Source organism: Molossus molossus, unplaced genomic scaffold (genome assembly GCF_014108415.1).
Source record: "Molossus molossus isolate mMolMol1 unplaced genomic scaffold, mMolMol1.p scaffold_m16_p_6, whole genome shotgun sequence".
Classification (NCBI taxonomy): Eukaryota; Metazoa; Chordata; class Mammalia; order Chiroptera; family Molossidae; genus Molossus; species Molossus molossus.
This window is the reverse complement of record NW_023425399.1, coordinates 17615061-17627647: the sequence shown is the minus strand read 5'-3', so window position 1 is coordinate 17627647 and position 12587 is coordinate 17615061. Positions and strand designations below refer to the sequence as shown.

Sequence of the window (12587 nt, the reverse complement as noted above, 5' to 3'; positions counted from 1 at the left end):
AACTCCCTGGGGCTCCAGAAGCCTCAGCCTCCTTCAGCCTCAGTTCCTGCTGGTTTTACAGCCAGAAGTTATGGAGACTTCTCTTCCTGGCACTGAACCCTGAGCTGGGGTTCTGGTGTGGAATTCGGACCCCTCACTCCTCATGGAGGACCTTCCCAGCCGAGGTGTCCCTTCTGACTTAATCCGCCACATGTGGGTGTGGGACCAGCCTGTCTACCCCTCCTACCAGTCTCGATGTGACTTCTTTAATTTCGTAGTTGTAGGACTTCCATTCAGCTCGATGTCAGGCGGCTCTGAAGGGTGTTGGTTCTGTAGTTTTATTGCAATTTTTTTTTTGAAAGGGTTGAACAATTTAATTTCTATAGAAATGATTGAATATATGAAATATCAAATATAAACAGTAGTGTAGCAAGAAAATAAACTGGCAGACATACTCCACCAGCAGTAATAATTAAGACCACCATTTGAAAGATCTATACACAAAGAATGAAAACATATCATTGTAATTGTTCACAGCACACAACAATTCAACCCTAAGTCTTTACTATCATACTTCTTTCTTCTTCAGTATTAGTGGGCCCACATTATCCCCTGTCAATTCATTGTGTGTATTATGTGAACCATCACAGGCACGAAATCTTAGAACGCCAACACCTACAATAAGACACAAATCTTCAAGGCTTATTTCATTCACCACTTTGGGGTTCTCCTTTTGTGTTTTAAGATTAATCAAGCTACCTTTCCGTTGTGTTTTCTTTGGGAGAAACGGGCGAACTGCAAGGCAGCCAAGGAGTGTGAGTACACCGAGGAAAGGAATAACCGGCCATTCGAAACTGTGAGCCGCCGAACCCAGTCACGCTCTCGGGGACTGGGGGCCGCTTAGGACACGCGGGGAGCTGCAGCTTCACGATGCGGGCCACACTCTCCAGCACCATCCTCACCGGCAGTCCGCTTCCCTCGGGAGACCCTGCGCGCCTGGGTCTGGATTTTGAAGAGGGCCTCCTCGTTGGGTCCTTTACGTCTGTAGGCGCTCGGTTGCAGTTCGTCCCGGCTCCGGCTGGGGTTGTGCGGTGGCAGCCACTGGATGTGTTCCTTTCACGTAGATGTTTCTCTTTCTCCCTCTCTCCCTCCCTCCTTTCCACTCACTTTAAAAATCAATGAAGACTTCCCGTCAAGATGCAGCATAGGTAAATGTGGTATCGCCTCCTGCCACAACCACATCAAAATTGCAATAAGGAGAGGGAGGGAGAGGAAGAGGGAGAGGGAGGGAGGGAAGGAGAGGGAGAGGGAGAGGGAGAGGGAGAGGGAGAGGGAGAGGGAGAGGGAAGGAGGGAGGGGGAAGAGAGAGAGGAAGGGAGGGAGAAAAGAGAGAGAGGGAGGGAGGGGGGAGAGAGAGGGAGGGAGGGAGAAAAGAGAGAGAGGGAGGGAGGGGGAGAGAGAGAGGGAAGGAGGGAGAAAAGAGAGAGAGAGAAGGAGGGAGGGGGAAGAGAGAGAGGGAGGGAGGGAGAAAAGAGAGAGGGAGGGAGGGAGGGGGAAGAGAGAGAGAGGGAGGGAGGGAAGAGAGAGAGGGAGGGGGAAGAGAGAGAGAGGGAGGGAGGGAGGGGGAAGAGAGAGAGGGAGGGAGGGAGAAAGAGAGAGAGGGAGGGAGGGGGAAGAGGGAGGGAGGGAGGGAGGGAGGGGGAAGAGAGAGAGGGAGGGAGGGAGAAAAGAGAGAGAGGGAGGGAGGGGGAAGAGAGAGGGAGGGAGGGAGGGAGTGGGAAGAGAGAGAGAGAGGGAGGGAGGGGGGAGAGAGAGAGAGGGAGGGAGGGAAGAGAGAGAGGGAGGGGGAAGAGAGAGAGAGGGAGGGAGGGAGGGGGAAGAGAGAGAGGGAGGGAGGGAGAAAAGAGAGAGAGGGAGGGAGGGGGAAGAAAGGGAGGGAGGGAGGGAGTGGGAAGAGAGAGAGAGAGGGAGGGAGGGGGGAGAGAGAGAGGGAAGGAGGGAGGGGGAGAGAGAGGGAGGGAGGGAGTGGGAAGAGAGAGGGAGGGAGAGAGGGAGAGAGATAGAGAGACATTGCTGTGAGAGAGATACATCGATTGGTTGCTTCCCCCTGTGCCCTGACTGGGATTGGGCATCGAACCTGCAACCTAGGCATGTGCCCTTGACTGGGAATCGAACCCTTGATCCTTTGGTGTGCAGGCTGACCCTCTAACCACTGAGCCACTCCAACCAGGGCCATGAACATCACTAATTTATAAGGAGACGGAAAGAAATCAATGGGAGGGGGTTGAAAAGTTCTCTACATGCAGGCCAGCACAGGCCATTCTGATAAGGATCTGGAAACTGGTCAAGTGATTGGTGTTCTTCAACTTGGTCTGTGTCCTTCTGGGTCTCTGTCATCCTGGTTCTACGACTAAAGGTCAGCAGATCTCCTGGAACTGGGATGACTGAAGGTTAGAGTTGCATCTTCTGAAGTTAGTTCCTAGGATTCTTATCCAATCGTGCTGTTTATCTACAAGCTACATATCAGTCAGAGTCAGCATTTACAGAAACAATGTCAAAAGAATGGTGAGATGAGTTACAATCCCCCATGGTTACATTAAGAACAGATACAGTAGCCACGGTATCTACAAAGGCCTTAGTAATTTCCCCTTTTTATGGTAACTTTAATTTCTCCTAAACTATCAGTAAGAAGAAGGGAAAACACCCTCTCATAGTCCTCAAAGCAATCATATGCTTGTTTCTGTTTATTTTCTCTTTCTAGATCCTATTTCAGTTCCCTGTCATCCTTCTTAAGGTGGCCTTGCTTTCTACAATAAAAAAAGAGATTTCTGCAAGAGTTCCCCAACCAATCCTATTTAGTAATTCTGTTTCTTTTGCTCCCAGAAACCAGTAGCTATATTAATTGGAATAGGTCAGAATAGCCAAGATCACATGTTCTAACAGTTAAATTCCTTTGCGAATCCATCATGGTCCCGGAGAAAATCAGGGATATTTTTAGGTAGATTCCTTAATTCTATTCTAATCCAAAAAATATATACAAGTGCTGGTTCCCCTCTTCCCGAGACCAGCTTTTCTTCAAAGGGAGCTTGCTAGATTAATCTTGTCTGAATTCCTATTCTCATTTTCCTCTAGGTCAGCTGGCAGTGGTAGTGGAGGAAATATGGAGGAGATAGAAGGGGAAGGAAGAAGGGAGGGGGGACAGATCCAGACAAGGAGGCTCAGAGAGCAAAGGGTCTAGTGGAGGGGCTGTAGAAGGGAGAGGAATGGGGTGTTGACATTTATTAGTTTCAGAAGCCTTCTTTAGTTCAGAGACAATCTCTAAAATTTCCAATTAACTTATTTTTTAAAAATGTATCTGGCCCAGCGTTGACCCATGCACCAAGAGGTCACTGGTTCGATTCCTGGTCAGAGCACATGCCCAGGTTGTGGGCCCAATCTCCGGGGCGGGGGGCATGCAGGAGGCGGCCAATCGATGTTTCCATCTCTCGCTCCCTCCCTCTCACTTCCTCTCTCTCTGAAATCAATAAAGGAAAAAAAATTTTTTTAAAAGAATTTGTCTGTGCTCCTCTAGAAGCTTTTCATTTCCAATCAGGATATGCTTCCACCCTGGCCAGTTGCTCAGTGGTTAGAGCGTCAGCCTGAGGACCAAAGAATCACGAGTTCCATGCCCAGTCAAGGGCACGTACCAGGTTACAGGTTTCGTCTCCTGGCTCTGGTCAGGGTCTTGTGGGAGGCAACCAATTGATGTCTCTCTTTCTCTCTCACCCTCCCTCCCTCCCACTTCATCTCTATCTAAAAACCAATGGAAAAATATCCTCTGGAGAGGATTAACAAAAGACAAACATGTGTGTGTATTTATATACTTATATATTTGTATATGTATGTGTTTCCCATTCATTCAGTTTGATTTTAGAGCTAGCATTTTTTTTGTTTGTTTTAATTTTTTTTTTTAATTTATTGCTTTGAGAGACAGAGAGAGGGAGAGAAAACATCGATTTGTTGTTCCACTTATTTATGCATTCATTGGTTGCCTCTTGTGTGTGTCCTGACCAGGGATTGAACCTGAAACCTTGGAATGTTGGGATGACGCTCTAACCAACTGAGCTACCTCGCCAGGGCCAGAGCTGGCATTTTCTAATTTTGCATGCAAAACATTAATTTAGGCACCAAGAAATCCCTCCAGTTTGGTCATTTTAATTTGATATCATTTATAGTTAAGTCTTCCCATTTCTGTAAGTAATTGCAAGTAAAGACTTCTTATTTATTGTGTATCCATAGGTGTATTAATGGGGGCTGGAGCCTGGGCGCCTTCAGCCTTGGAGGCACAATTTCCCCTGTTAATTTTAGCTTTTTTGGGGTATCTGTAGAGTCTAAACAAATTTCTAGGGATATTGTGTGATGGGTTGAAGTGTGCTGCCTATGAGTTGAGCTCCAAGGGGCTATCTCCTCCAGAGTTGCATTCAACTCTCTTACATGCCTCAGTTTCTCTCCCTGGCTGTCTAGTACAGCCCTGAGGACTTGCAGCACTCATTAACCAACCTTGGTTCGAGCGTCCCTGGATGAGTCAATTAATTACCCACAGGTAAGTTGGAAATCCCTACAGGGCTCCTGTGTGTCATAGGGGATGTCCCCTGATACCTCCACAAAGATTCTTAGTCACCTAAGAATACCCGAGATTCAAGGTGGAGGGAGGAAGTACCCCTTATATTCAGAGCTGAACAAGTTCAGCTTCTCATTTATGCAGTAAAGGTGTTTGTTCAGGCTCTCAGAAAGCAATTCTAATTGAAAAGCCAAACTTAAAAACCAGCCACCCGTTTTTCCTCCTGTCAAGCATTAACTTCATTCTTTCGACCCTTGACCTTTAGTTCTACTTCCAGGATTTTAAAAAAAACGGCTCAAATAAAACCAGGGCCTCTTACCTTAAAACAAAGAGGTCCAGAATTCCAAGGGAAAGTCACCCACGTTCACTTGGTGCAGAACAAGGGGCGGGTGGGGCACAATGGGCCCTGGGTCTGCAAGGTGGTCCTGGGTGGGCTTCTTTGGAATCCTGCTGCATTATGCCAAGTAAATGTCAATGCAAGAAACGTCCAAACCTGTAATAATGTTTTATGAGTTTACTCGAGCCAAACTGACAACAGCTGTCGGGAAGCGAAAACTCAATGGATTGAGAAAATGCTCTGGAAAATGGCAGTTTTACCACTTTCGTTACACAGCAGAATCAAAGGGGGAGACGTAATGGGGTCACATGAAATCCACTGGTGACAGATTTGGGAGGCAGGAGAAAGCACAGTGGGGGCGGAAGGTAGGGAAAATCTGGGATTGGATAAAAAGTAAAAAGAATAAACACGTATTTCTTTTACATAGGTAGGTATAGGATAGTTAACAGTTACCAATTAACATGATAATAACAACGAGGGGATTTGTGGTCTCTGCTTTGGTGTGGTGGTTGTGTTTGAGGGGCGGAGGGGCGGGAAGGAAATGACTTTGAAATTCCAAAGGTATGTAATTGTAGATTCAAAACAAGACAACAGACAGGCTCAGTTAAGGCCCAGATTGACCTTTCTTTGTTCAGGAAACACATCAGCCTAGGACGAGACTCCCCTCCAGGAACTGCTTTTAGTTAGAAAGTTTAATTTCAAACCATCCCATGTGGTTACTTTAGGTCTCTGAGTATGTAAGGCCGCCACACAGGCCTCCCCTGAGCTTGTCAGGGTTAGTATGTGGCCCCTTTTGCATCCACACCCTCCACCCAAGCCAGTCATCCTGGGATCTCTCCCGGACACGGTCTGCTAAAGGCTGGGAGGAGGAGGAGCGCGCAGAGCCTCCGCCATTGGCCACCGGCCCTGTTGACCATGAGTCAGTACTTTGTTTCTGAGCATGATGGCCTCTGGGTTCAGCTCCCCAGGTGCCGTGGGGACCAGGGCGCAGGGCAGGGCAAATTTTGGGGGCATTTAGAGGTCCTGTAGCCGAACACTATCAACTGTCATCAAACGTGTCTCTGGCTCTCCACATTTCAAATGTCTGTAAACCTGGAGCCAGAAAAATGAAAATTCATTGAAAAGAATTGCTAAATTTGTAGTGGCTTTTTCTCAACCTGCTGGCTGCAAACTTAACTGTTTTCATGGGAGGACCTTCCTGCTTGAAACTCTTGGGGGTCACTGGCCTCCAAGGACAAGATCACATTATGACCCCATGGCCCAACTCACACCGCCTCCCCCCACTTGCACTCCCACTCTGAGGGCCCTGGGAACTCGAACCCACTCTGCTTTGGCTTCAGCTGTTCCATCCACCTGGCCTGGCCTTCCCCCACCTGCAGCTCAGGGGACGTGTTTCTCCAGGAGCCCTGGCATTCCGCACTCACCTGCGTCACACCACCCTTCCTCATTTTCAAGCCCTCAGCATCCCTCTGCCCCTTCTCTGGTGTGTGGCTTCGGACAAGCTACCTAACTTCTCTGAGCGTCAATGTTCTCATCTGTGAAATGGAGCCAATGAGACCAACTTTCAAGGATGGATGATCAAAAGAGGATGTTAGCCAGTGGTTTGACGTGGTTTCTGGGGTGGTTTAAGCCCTCCAAAAATGGGGCTGCTCTTATGGATGAAGAGCCTGGAGCTCAGAGAGGAGCAAAGACTCGTCCTGGTTCACAGAGCCAAGTAGAGGCGAGACAGGGCTCAAAGCCAGGCCATTCCTCCCTGACCTCCCTCTAGTTCCGGTCGTCTGTGTCCCCAGACTGGGCAGGACCAGGCAGGGAGCAGTTTGCTCTTTACCAGCAACAGCTCCCTCTGGGACCAGCCCTCGGCCCCCTGGGGCTGGCTGAGCACACAAACCTATTTCCTAATGTGACTGAGGGGAAATGGCTCTGGGTGTCCTATGCCCTTGGACATTTGGCAAGTGCCTGTTGCTTTACACTTCCTGTGATCCTCCCTGAGGCTGGAGGAGGCCCAGCCTACTAGAGCCAAAGCTGGAACACAGGCCAAGTTCTCCAGTTTCCAGAGAGAAGGGAGAAGTGAGAGCAGCTTCTCCCTCCCCTGCCACCCCTCACCCCAACCCCAGCAACTTCTTTTCTGTTCTCCTTCCCCTCAGCCTTCAGCCCTATCCTGAAACTGTTCTTCATGCCAAGCCAATGCCTCTGGTCTCAGAACAGACCTTCTAACAGCCCTGGGGCACCAAAGTGGGCTGCCCTCCTTCCCCCAGGGCCAAGGCCAATTCTTGCCTCCTCCAGGAAGCCCGGGGGGATTGCCAGGGCAGGCTGAGCTTGTCCTTCTCAGTCTCCAGACATTTATTTTCTGGAACATATGCTCTGGGTTCTGACCCTTTTTTAATTTATTCACTATTAAATATATTTTGTGATCCACTCTGGAACTACAATAATAATAATAATAATAGTAATAATAATACAAAATAATGCCCTGAAAAATACCTTCCCCCATCTCCGGGACCAGGATACCTAAAAGGGCCCTTTTATGAGGTTCAAGGCTTAGGAGAGACACCATTTGATCATAACAAGGTAGGAGAGACACCCTCTCAAGAGATGATTTCCATGGTGCAGAATGTCTGATTGTCCTTTAGATAAGAGGCCAGATCATTTGAGGACCCACTCTTCTCCTCCCCTCGGCCCCCAGAAGCTACCCGAGCCCCTCCTACTCCTGCAGCCCTCATTCAGGATCAGAAAATGGCCAACAACATACACTGGAAGCCGGACACACAGAGGAGGCAGGACAGGGTGGGTGAGAGAGAAAGAGCAGGAGAATCCAGGCCCAAGGGGAAAGGAGAGGCTTATGGGGCCTCAGTGGAGCACAGGGAGGGCCTTGTGCTCAAACCTGAGCATCTGGGCCTGAAGAAGGGCCTGGACCATGGGAACAAATGAGGAAACTGAGGTTCAGCAAGGTTAAGCTCAAACTCACGCAGCAAGTAACAAGCTGGGATTTGAACCCAGGTCTGTAGGTCCCCAGCCCACTTCTTAACTGCTGTGCTGGGCTGGGACTGGCTGCTTCTCACAGCCCAGCTGTCAGTGGCAGGTTCACAGGGGCCATGTGAGCTGTGAATTCCTCTCTCTCCGCATGTCCAACCCAAACCCAAGACCAGAGCGCTGGGAGCTTGTTCGTGGTGCCACTGGGGTGTTTCCCTGGGGGCTGAAGGCCTCTCCAGCCAGCTAGTGCGGAAGGTTGAATTATGACTGTTTACTGAATGCTTTCTCCATGCACTTGCTTCATACCCATTATCTCATTTAATCCTCAGAACAATCCCCATGACAGGTACCGTTTCCCCAAATTTCAGAAGGGTCAGAGAACTTGACCAGAGTCACACACAGAGGAGGCAGCCTGGCTGGGACTATAAACACTAGTCTGCAGGCTCCAAACCCAATGCACTTTATTCTGGAAAAAGTCAATATCCTAACAACTGCAGAGAAGAAAAATGAACAGAACCAGTCCCTGAACTAACCAACTCTCAATCCACTTCACCTTTGAATTCCTGCAGAGATTATATATTTTCCTTATGATGTAAGCCATGTTGAGCCGGGATAGCAGGAGAGTTTGAGGGGATGATGGAACTAGATCCTTAAGTGGTCTTGGTTACTATACATGTATTAAAATTCATAAAACTAAAAGAAACTATTAAGAATAAATATGGAATAATGTTAAGATTTTATAAACCTGGGTAGTCTATTATTTTTATGTTTGAAATATTTTACAATAATAATAAAAAGACTCCAAAAAAAAGGAGAAAGAAGAGGAAGAGGAGGAAGAGACATCAGAATAAGTCTGTTTCGATGCAATGGCTGGAGCTGCTGCAGCCATCTTGTAACCATGAAAGAAGCCAGTGTGATGGTAAATCTGAGACACTAGGATGGCAGAGCAGAGAGATGGAGAGATAGTAAATGTCTGTTAGCTGCTGAATACACCAGAGCCTCAGACTTGCCCTCTCTCTGGCCTTCTTCTCAGAGATAATAAATGTGTTTATTGTTGAAGTCAATGTGAGTTGGGGATTTCTGTTACTTGGGTTGAAGACATGACACTCATATAAAGTGAAGAGTCAGATCTGAAGCAGTGGGGCAACTCCATGGTCAGTGGAAGTGTTTTCAGTAGAAGTGAGGTGTCCACTGGTGGAAGTGGGCAATTCCTTTCCCCAGTGGGTGTTGGGGGTCAGGTTCTTATGTATCTTGTGAAAAAGAATGTTCTAAGACTCATTTGGAGGATAAGTGATTTTTATTCGCATGAAATTACATCTCTGCATTTCTAAAGTCCAATTTCCCTTAAACCAGTCCTGGAAAATGTGCAGCTGGGGATTCAGCAGAGCTAGAAGCAATGCCAGTGTCCAGAGTTTTCATTCCATGGTGGAGCTGGGTCCAGTCCAGTACCAGGCTAGTTCCAGTCCATCAGTCTATTGTGTGTGGGGTCCACATGGCCATGAATCATGTGGGCGACTGCAGGAGCATGAGAGCCTTGCAAGCCAGGAGTCAGGTGCAAAGAAGAGAGGGAACCCCTTCGTTTAGGAGTTTAGGTATCCCAAATTTTATGCCCTTGCAGTGGCCATGCTGTCCTTGTTCCCAGGTGTAACCTTCCTACAGCACCCCGACTTTACCCGGCATGCATCTAAACTGCAGCTCCTTTTCTCTTAATTAATAACCACGTTATTTACAACGGTGTCAGTAGTACTGAAGGAGGCTGGAGGGTCACTGATGGATGCATCTGGATTTGGCTGGGCATGAGTCATCAGAGAGAAGCCAGTGGGGGGTGACTTGCTCAGAAACTTCCCAGATGGTTTTAAGATTCGGATTTTGTAGCAATGTAAGTCATAGTCATGTGAATTTCAACTTAATGCTCCTTTCCTGCCACCCTCACAGATGTAATATCTGCCTGGGCCCAGGGGACTCAGGAAATTTGTGCGGTTAGAGCTGCTGGTGTTCAAAACTGTGTAAGGTCAGTTTTGAAAAATCTGATTTTATGACAGGTCATTGATCTATGTGTTCTGGTTGTTCCTTAGCAATATCTTTCTTGTACAGGTACAGACATCTGACTCTGGAGGCCCAGGAAGGCAGAGCTGGGGTGATGACCCAGGTGGGGGAAGAAGTCTTCTCTTCATCAAAGGCAGTTTGACCTTGATGGGGTCATAGTCACTGTGCCTCAGTTCCCTCATCTCCAAAATGGGACAAACGTATCCCTCCCTTTTGGGTTGTTTTTGGGCTTGGAGATCATGTATGTGAAGCTTCTGGGCCCTGGCCGGTTTGGCTCAGCAGTTAGAGCATCGGCCCACGGACCGGAGAGTCCCGGGTTCAGTTCCCACTAAGGGCATGTGCCTCAGTTGCAGTTTGTCCCTGGCACTGGTTGGGGTCGAGTGGGTGGCAACCACTCGATGCGTCCTCTCTCACATCCATGTTTCTCTCTCTCTTTTCCTCCCTCTCTCCCTCCCACTCTATATGAAGATAAATGCAAAAATAAAATAAAATAAAATAAAGCGTCTGGCACAAAGTAGACGCTGTGCATAGCCACAGTTTTCATTCTGAAACCAGCCAGAAGGATACTACTTGTGGATGGGGGCACGAAGGGCACCCCGTTCAGAACCAGGGAAAGAGAAGGGAAAACAACAGCTTTGGAGGCCTCAGATCCTCCTGGCTCAGCGGGCTTCATTAGACTTTCATAAAGTCAAAGTCCGGGAGACAGGACTCCAGGGGGCTGATGAGGACCCAGCAGGACAGAAGCTGGCCTCCCCTAGGAAGACCCACCCTCTTCTCTCATCACCATGGAGACCCAAATGGCTGCCCTGCAGGGTTCCTGCCCACCCAGGACTGGAAGCTGCTACAAAGGGAGGGACCGGAGCCGAGCAGACAGAGACTTGTCTGGAAAGCTGGGGGTGGGGGGGAGAGTGTCTACGCCCCACCCCCACCCCAAGGCACAGAAGGACTCGGTCTGGTGTGGGATGTGCCTGGTGGGTCTGGCGGTCAGGATTCCAGCTCAGCTAGCAGCTAGCTTCACGACTGGGAAAAACACTTCCTCTCTCAAAGCCTCAGTTCTCACATCTGTCAAAGGAAGGGGTAAAAAAAACTTGATGAAGAAAACTGTGGGATGACGAAGCAGTAAAATAGGATGCGTGTAACAGAATATTTAGTGCTCAGGGAGAATGTTCATTACACACTGTTTATTGAAAAAAAGGAACGTGACAAAACTGACCAGTATGATCCCATTTCTCTCGGTTAGAAAAAAACAGACTTATTTATGCTTACCAAAACGAGGAGCGGGGGAGGCGGAGGAACTCCAAAAGACGCTTCTGCTTGTTGTCTCTAGAACCGGGATAGCATGACATTTTTATCTTCTTGGTTCTTTCTCAAATTTTGGCCAGAATATGAATTACTCTTAAAGTCAGTGGCATTAATAGCTACAATTTGCGTGCCTACTATGCAGGGGCATTGGGCTAAGAAGTGCTTGACCTGGTTTAAAACCCTTTCTGTCTTCACAATCATCAGGGAGGGAAAGTACTCTGATTATCCCCACTTTACAGAAGAGGAAATTGAGGTTCAGAGAGGTTAAGAGCCTTGGCCAAGGTTAAACCACCCAAGTGGCAGAGCTAAGATTTAAAATCACAGCTAAGCCCTGGCCAGTTTGGCTCAGCGATTGGCCTGTGGATCAAAAGAGTCCCGGGTTCGGTTTCTGCTAGGGGCACGTACCAAAAAAAAAAAAAAAAAAAAAAAAATCACAGCTAAGATACTGGACTCCAAACATTTAACTATTACCACTACTGCCTCTCAGAACAAGAACACACTAAAGGTTCTGTTTTCTTAAATGTTTTACTATGGAAAATATCAAGGAAATCAAAAGTAGAAAGAAAAATATAACAGTCATAAAGTGAGTTAAGTTCTGGGGATGTAATGTACAGCATGGTGACTGTAGTTAAGAATATTATGTTGCCCTGCTGGTTTGGCTCAGCAGTTAGAGCCCTGGTACCTAGACTAAAGGGTCATGGGTTTGATTCCAGTCAAAGGTACATAACTTTGGTTGCCATTGGATCCCAGGCCCTGGTATCTCTCTTATATCAATGTTTCTCTCTCCCTTTCTCCCTTCCTCCCTCCCTCCCACTCTATCTGAAAATAAATGGAAAACTACCCTCGGATGAGGATAAAAAAAAGAATATTATATTGTATACTTGGAATTTGCTAAGAGAGTAGATTCTGAGCATTCTAACCACACACAAAAGAATTATAACTATGTGAGATGCTGGATGTGTTAGTTTGGTTATGGCAATCATTTCACAGTGTATACATATATCAAACCATTACATTGTATATACACTTTAAATGTATATAATTTTATTATGTTTGTCAACTGTATCTCAATAGGGCAGGAAAAAAGAAAAATAAAAATATAATGAACTCTAATGTACCCATCACCAGCTTCCAGGAAGTCCTTAAATAAGGGCCTTGGGTGGGGGCTCAGAAAGGGGGATGGGGTGCCTTAAGAAGAAAATGATGCCCAGAGCCAGAGGTTCCCAACTTACCCCCACGCACACCTGCCAGAGTCCACTCTGGCTGCCTCTGGGTTTGTGGCCCCAACCTCGATGGGGAACCACAGGCGGTTGCCCTCCCCCTCTCCCGCCCCCACCCCAGTTCCTTCCTCCT

General features: G+C 47.7%; 1 pseudogene; it reads right to left on the bottom strand.

The window, feature by feature from the left end:
- Positions 1-547: 547 nt before the first annotated feature.
- LOC118619365 lies at positions 548-935 on the bottom strand (annotated as a pseudogene).
- Positions 936-12587: the final 11652 nt, after the last annotated feature.